The sequence below is a fragment of the Saccopteryx leptura genome, chromosome X, assembly GCF_036850995.1.
Source record: "Saccopteryx leptura isolate mSacLep1 chromosome X, mSacLep1_pri_phased_curated, whole genome shotgun sequence".
Taxonomy (NCBI): domain Eukaryota; kingdom Metazoa; phylum Chordata; class Mammalia; order Chiroptera; family Emballonuridae; genus Saccopteryx; species Saccopteryx leptura.
In genome coordinates, this window is record NC_089516.1 from 1572185 (window position 1) to 1580303 (window position 8119).

The following is an 8119-nucleotide window of genomic DNA, read 5'->3' on the forward strand; positions in this document are numbered from 1 at the left end:
ATAAATTGATTAATTATTTAAGGTGCACTGCACATGCGTGTGTCTGTGGAAAGTTGCTTTATTTCAATGCACACAAATACCCACTTGGAACACTAGTATCTAAAAAGACGTGCCCTCTATCAGATCAGAGTTACTTACGAGGCACTATAGATGAGGACCAAACACTCATGAGGTCTCAGACGTGTCCAAGTGAGAAGGAGAAGCCGTGAAATAGCTTCGGCAGTGGAAAGGCCTATGGATATCTTTGGTGTCATAGGATGAGGCCTGTGGTCAAGAAAAACATCTCCAGGAAGCCTCTCCCTTACTCATGCCGGGGACACAGCAGCCGTGTACCTCGCTGAGATCTGTGCAGAGACCACGTAGGATGCCACGCACTGTGGTGTGTGGACATCATTGCTTTCCGAGTTTCATCACCCATGAAGTTCTGGGGAATGACAGATATTTTTGTGGCAGAGGATGTAATCACATCCGGGCAACAGTAAGGATTAAACACACCAAAGATCACAGGGTCAACTTAGTTCTTTGTGTGTGAGTGTGTGTGTGTGTGTGTGTGTGTGCGTGTGTGTGTGATAGAGACAGAGAGAGTCATAGAGAGGGACAGATAGGGACAGACAGACAGGAATGGAGATAGATGAGAAGCATCAATTCTCCATTGGGGCTCCTTAGTTGTTCATTAATTGATTTCTCATATGTCCCTTGATTGAGGGGCTACACCAGACCGAGTGACCCCTTGCTCAAGCCAGCAACCTTGGGTCCAAGCTGGTGAGATTTGCTCAAACCAGATGAGTCCGCAATCAAGCTGGCGACCTTGGAATTTCAAACCTGGGTCCTCCGCATCCCAGTCCACGCTCTATCCACTGCACCACTGTGTGGTCAGGCGAGACAACTGAGTTCTTAAAGAAATGATACCATTAATAATTCCATTAGAGACACGAAGGAACGCAGTACATAGACACTAATGATGCTGTGTTTTTCATTTCGGTACAAAACGCAGTTGAATTTCTTATAAAAACTCAAAAGAGCAGTCATTCTGAGGCTAGAACTCCAATCAGCTTCCTGTGATCTCAGGTCTTTATCAGCTAACTGATCAAGCACTCTGGATTCAGATCTTAGGCTCATGTTTGCGACAAGCTCATAGTTCCGATCCCTGCCTTGGGAAAATGAATTAGTCCGAAGCAATTTAAGAGAATAATGTTTTAGGTACTAATATAAGCATACCCTCCTGATAAGATACAATTTGCAAATACAAAGACAGAAATGATGAATTCTATACGGCTTTACCTGGGAACAATGGAGATGTCATTGGCAAAGTCTGAATTCTCTGCCTTACATAAAGGAGTGCATCCATTGGGAGTCAGGAGTTTGCCATGAGAGTCAGTTGGAAATGCTGGATTGGCTGGGTGGACAGACACATTAGCAAAAAAATAGAGAGTGAGCCCAAAAATCTAACATCAGTCTCATAGGAATGGTGAAAGGTGAAACATGACATATAGAAGATAAAACACAGGGAAGCATTCTATATGCACATATATATCCAGAAATATATGTTATTATGGACCTAGAGATATACATAGATAAACAGGTAGGTAATCTGTTGAATAAGTTGATAGATGAATGGATGGATGAATAATGAATGGATGGATGTAGAGATGAGACCAGATAGATAGATAGATAGATGATAGATAGATAGATAGATAGATAGATAGATAGAAAGATAGGTAGATAGATAGATAGATAGATAGATAGATAGATAGATAGATAGATAGAAATGAAACAATATAAACATGTCTGAGTGAGTGTGGCCAGTATTTGTAAGGACGAAAAGGTTACAACCACCACAAGTGTTTGTGAAATGAAGAAAATGTTTGGAGAAAACCATAAACAAAGTCAATGCAACCAACTGAACACTTTTGATGTAATGAACAAAGATTTTAAAATCTGTTAACAAATATTTTATAACACCAGATGAAGCAAAAACTTTCAATAGCCCTTTCCTGTTGAAGAAATTAAACTTATTGTCATGAATTTTTTCATAAAAAAATTCATATACAGAAGATCTCACTAGTGAACCTATTCAAACCTATACGACTTTACCTAGGAACAATGGAGATGTCATTGGCAAAGTCTGAATTCTCTGCCTTACATAAAGGAGTGCATCCATTGGGAGTCAGGAGTTTGCCATGAGAGTCAGTTGGAAATGCTGGATTGGCTGGGTGGACAGACACATTAGCAAAAAAATAGAGAGTGAGCCCAAAAATCTAACATCAGTCTCATGGGAATGGTGAAAGGTGAAACATGACATATAGAAGATAAAACACAGGGAAGCATTCTATATGCACATATATACCCAGAAATATATCTGTTATTATGGACCTAGAGATACATAGATAAACAGGTAGGTAATCTGATGAATAAGTTGATGGATGAATGGATGGATGAATAATGAATGGATGGATGCAGAGATGAGACCAGATAGATAGATAGATAGATAGATAGATAGATAGATAGATAGATAGATAGATGATAGAGAGATAGATAGATAGATGATAGATAGATAGATAGATAGATAGATAGAAAGATAGATAGATAGATAGATAGATAGATAGATAGTTAGATAAACAGAAATGAAACAATATAGACATGTCTGAATGAGTGTGGCCAGTATTTGTAAGGACGAAAGGGTTACAACCACCACAAGTGTTTCTGAAATGAAGAAAATGTTTGGAGAAAACCATAAACAAAGTCAATGCAACCAACTGAACACTTTTGATGTAATGAACAAAGATTTTAAAATCTGTTAACAAATATTTTATAACACCAGATGAAGCAAAAACTTTCAATAGCCCTTTCCTGTTGAAGAAATTAAACTTATTGTCATGAATTTTTTCATAAAAATAAATTCATATACAGAAGATCTCACTAGTGAACCTATTCAAACCTGCAAAGGAGAGGAAGCCTTGGACTTGAAAAAAAAGAAAGCATGAAGATATGGTCAGAAAAACTGCTACTAATGTCGACCCCCACGGGGCCCTGGTGGAAGACCCGCACGGAGGATGTGAGATAGGATAACAGTGTGGGGGTGGAGGGTAGCGTCCATGCCTTCAAGGGTCTTGTCTCCCTGGCCACACAGCAGGAGGGTCACAGATACTGACCCAGGGGCCCTGATAAAGGGTGGGGAAAAGTGTAACTTAGAAGAATGGCACTGTGTTAGCCGCTCCGCTCCGTCTGATCCTCCCTGTCCTGTCTTTGGCATCCTGCAACAAACCCAGACCCCCTATCCTGTATCTTGACACATTTTACTACATTTTCTCGTTCTCTGTTTCCCTGCTAATGGCAACAGAGGACCTGTGGACTGGTACCTCTGTGGGCCGTGTGTTTCTTGGCTATAGACTGGAATGAAAATCTTCCCTGCCCTACAGATCCACTGTGGGCACAGCCAGCGCTTGGCATGAGCAACTGGGATAATTCCCGTTACTGTGCAGCCCGCAGGGGGTACGTGCCTGCAGAGCTCTCTGACATATTCTCTCCTAGTTCACTTTAATATGTGAAGCACCCACGCACCCCAAAGACTCACTAAGTGACAAGAACTGCAGTCCCTCCCACAGGGACAGTCCGCAGGAAACGGAAGACAGCTCACCCTCAGGTTGCCACACCCTGTCTGAACTAGAAGACGCACCTGCTCTCCTCAGCATCCTCCCCCACGACAGATGAAAGGGGTCGTTTTTTATAGATAAAACCAATGAAGAGCATCGTGGGCGCTGTGAAAACATTCCGGGAAGAATCCCTGCCCAGCCCCTGGACAAGCCCACCTGGGACATGCGTAATGGGAAGGGAAACTTCCGAGACATAAAAAAATAAAAAAGGAGCAAATAGAAATCTCTGCTAAAAAAAAAAAAAAGAAATGCTTAAAAAAAATCCTGGCTTTTAAACCATTCAACAGAAAGCAAATAAACATGTCGGTGAATTTTTAGAAACGATAGCTGAGGGCCAAGCCCAAGCAGACGGATGCAGAACCCACAGATCATGACATCCTTTGGGGAAAAGTGTCTCAGATATGAGAAAAAAAAAAAGACACAATGTTTCCTTTGAGTGTTTGGAACGAACCTTGTCCAGCTGCAGGGACACAGGGTTTAAAGTCGACGGTGCCCAGAAAAGAAGGAAATTCAAGCAGGTCGCCGTGTTCTTGCAGAGAGCGTAGAGACCCCGGAAGGGGCAGGAAACAGGAGAAAATGGGAAAAACCACAAGGTGCCCACTAGTGTGCTTCTTGCAAAGAGAAAGGATGCTGGAGAAATAACTGACCAGAACATAATATGTGTGTGTGTGTGTATTATATATGTACATATGTGTGTTTATATATGTATACGTGTGTCTGTAAAGTCATGGTGCACTTTTGACCGGCCACAGGAAAGCAACGAATGACAATAGAAATGTAAAATCTGCACCAAAGAAAAGGAAAACCCTCCCAGTTTCTGTGGGATGATGTGGCAGCATGTGCGCATGTGCAGATGATGATGTTAAACCGTGTATACAGCGGAGCAGCCCATGGCCATGCCAGTTGAGATGTGGACGGTACAGAGGAAAGTTCAGTGTGTTCTGTGGCTCGCTCAATTCGAATCCGTGACCAAAGTAAAGTGCAACGTGAATATCGGCGTGTTTATAACAAAACGCCACTACATAGGAATAACATGACTCGGTGGGACAAGCAGTTGAAGGAAACCGGCAGTTTGGTGGAGAAACCCCGTTCTGGTAGGCCATCAGTCAGTGACGAGTCTGTAGAGGCTATACGGGATAGCTACCTAAGGAGCCCTAAAAAATCCGTGTTTGAGCCCACATTGAACTGCACTGAATAGATATGAAACTGGGAGAGTTTTCCTTTGATTTGGTACAGATTTCACATTTCTATCGTCTTTTGTTGCTTTCCTGTGACTGGTCCAAAGTGCACCATGACTTTACGGACACAGTGTAGTGTGTCAGTAGAACGTTAGAGAGTCAGCAAGGCCAGCAGTTCCAGAGATAACTGCCGTGGAAAAGGTAGCATGTTACTCATGGGCCCCTAGAGGTGGGGCCGTGTGCCCGCCCCACCAAGACCACAGCGGAAGGACCAGACCTGGTTAGGACGTGGAAAGGGGAGGGGAAAATGCTTTATGGGGAAGAGCCTGGGTCGTATCATCCTTGATGAGTAAGAAACAGCTGAGGCCGGCGAGCAGGCTTAGGGTATCCTCGTTTGAACAATTCTTGTGAGCTCCAGGGGACAAGACTGTCCTCAGCTGATCAGTCCCTGGACTGGGGGGCGGTTCCGGCAGATGCAGGGTGGCCCCGAGTACAAACAGCTGATAAAGCACATTGTTGGGGTGTAAGATCTCTCCTGTCCGTTTTCTCATTGAAGACCAGTCTGCTGAGTGGACTGAGCTTTATCGCTTCGTGAAGTGAACCGTTTTGTGTACAATGTTTTTTAAATAACAAACCGAGAGCTGTGTGTTAGAATGAAACACGACATTGCCAAGAGCGGTAACTAAATACTTCACATCGTACCAATGACTGCTGTGACCACAATAGAAATGACCATCATACGTGTAGCCAAAAAGAGGAATTACATGGCCGCCTCTGTCTCTCTGTGTCCGACTGCCTAGTAATTAATGACAGACCAGGGGTTGGGAACCTTTTTGCCTGAGAGAGCCATGAACGCCACATATTTTTAAATGTCATTGCATGAGAGCCATAGAATTACCTGTGTACGTGACGCATTATCCAATAAAAATCTGGTGTTGTCCTGGAGGACAGCTGGGATTGGCTCCAGCCACCCGCAACCATGAACATGAGCAGTAGGAAATGAATGGATTATAATCCATGAGAATGTTTTATCTTTTTAACGTTATTATTTTTTTATTAAAGTTTTGTCTGCGCAGCCATCCAAAGAGCCACATCTGGCTCGCGAGCCATAGGTTCCCGTCTCCTGAGTTAAGAAATGAGAACAAACAGCTGACCTGTTATACCAGGCAATTATTTTTCAAAGACCTGCACCACATTAAGAGCCATTGTGAACAGTCCCGGGATTGTGAATAGACTCAGACGGATACAGAACACGGCGGAACGGTGATTAAATGGAATCACCTAATAAAGACACAGCACTGCCGTGGTCACGGGTCACCGGGAAAAGACCAGCCGTTCTGTCTGTGGTGTTGGGAGCGGTGGCTCCATCTGTAAGAGGTGATAATGCCTATTCCCCTGCAGCCTGGGACAGGGTGAGCTTCTCGATAAGTTCATCTACCCAAGAAGAGCGAAGGTTAAAGGCTCTAATAGAAGAGAAGATAGCGGAGGCCGCCCAGTGGTTTCAATGCTGGGGAAGCGTTTGTTGTTGTTGTTTTTAAAAATGCGAAGGACAGGGCCCTGGCCAGTTGGCTCAGCGGTAGAGCGTCAGACTAGCGTGCGGAGGACCCGGGTTCGATTCCCGGCCAGGACACACAGGAGAAGCGCCCATTTGCTTCTCCACCCCTCCCCCTCTCCTTCCTCTCTGTCTCTCTCTTCCCCTCCCGCAGCCAAGGCTCCATTGGAGCAAAGATGGCCCGGGCGCTGGGGATGGCTCCTTGGCCTCTGCCTCAGGTGCTAGAGTGGCTCTGGTCGCAACATGGCGACGCCCAGGATGAGCAGAGCGTCGCCCCTTGGTGGGCGTGCCGGGTGGATCCCGGTCGTGCGCATGCGGGAGTCTGTCTGACTGTCTCTCCCTGTTTCCAGCTTCAGAAAAATGAAAAAAAAAAAATGCGAAGGACAGGAACAGAAGGATTGAGGGACAGTCCACCGTAGAAGGAAGATACATACAGGCAGAAATGAGGGTTTCACATAATTTTCTAAAGGGTGGGAATATAATCACATGTCATAGAACAATTGCTCTATATAGTGATAAATGTTACATATTCACATAATATCAATATATGTTGTGTTACTTTTCCTTCCTTCCTTCCTTCCTTCCTTCCTTCCTTCTTTCCTTCCTTCCTTCCTATCCTCTCTCCTTCCTTCCTTCCCTCCATCCCTCCTTCCTTCCTTCCCTCCCTCCCTCCTTCCTTCCTTCCTTCTTCTCTCCCTCCCTCCTTCCTTCCTTCCTTCCTTCCTTTCCTCCCTTCTTCCTTCCTTCCCTCCCTCCTTCCTTCCTTCCTTTCCTCCCTTCTTCCTTCCTTCCCTCCCTCTCTCCCTCTCTCCCTCCCTCCCTCCATTCTTCCTTCCTCCCTCCATTCTTCCTTCTTTCCTTCCTTCCTTCCTTCCTTCCTTCCTTCCTTCCTTCCTTCCTTCCTTCCTTCCCTCCTTCCTTCCTTCTTTCCTTCCTTCCTTCCTATCCTCCCTCCTTCCTTCCTTCCCTCCTTCCTTCCTTCCTTCCTTCCTTCCTTCCTTTCTTCCTTTCTTCCTTCTTCCCTCCCTTCCTCCTTCTCTCCCTCCTTCTTTCCTTCCTTCCTTCCTTCCTTCCTTCCTTCCTTCCTTCCTTCCTTCCTTCTTCTCTCCCTCCTTCCTTCCTTCCTTCCTACCTTCCTTCCTTCCTTCCTTCCTTCCTTCCTTCCTTCCTATCCTCCCTCCTTCCTTCCTTCCTTCCCTCCCTCCTTCCTTCCTTCCTTCTTCTCTCCCTCCCTCCTTCCTTCCTTCTTCTCTCCCTCCCTCCTTCCTTCCTTCCTTCCTTCCTTCCTTTCCTCCCTTCTTCCTTCCTTCCCTCCCTCCTTCCTTCCTTCCTTTCCTCCCTTCTTCCTTCCTTCCCTCCCTCCCTCCCTCCCTCCCTCCCTCCATTCTTCCTTTCTCCCTCCATTCTTCCTTCTTTCCTTCCTTCCTTCCTTCCTTCCTTCCTTCCTTCCTTCCTTCCTTCCTTCCTTCCTTCTTCTCTCCCTCCTTCCTTCCTTCTTTCCTTCCTTCCTTCCTTCCTTTCTTCCTTTCTTCCTTCTTCCCTCCCTTCCTCCTTCTCTCCCTCCTTCCTTCCTTCCTTCCTTCCTTCCTTCCTTCCTTCCTTCCTTCCTTCTTCTCTCCCTCCTTCCTTCCTTCCTTCCTACCTTCCTTCCTTCCTTCTTTTCCTTCCTTCCTTCCTATCCTCCCTCCTTCCTTCCTTCCCTCCCTCCCTCCTTCCTTCCTTCCTTCTCTTTTCTT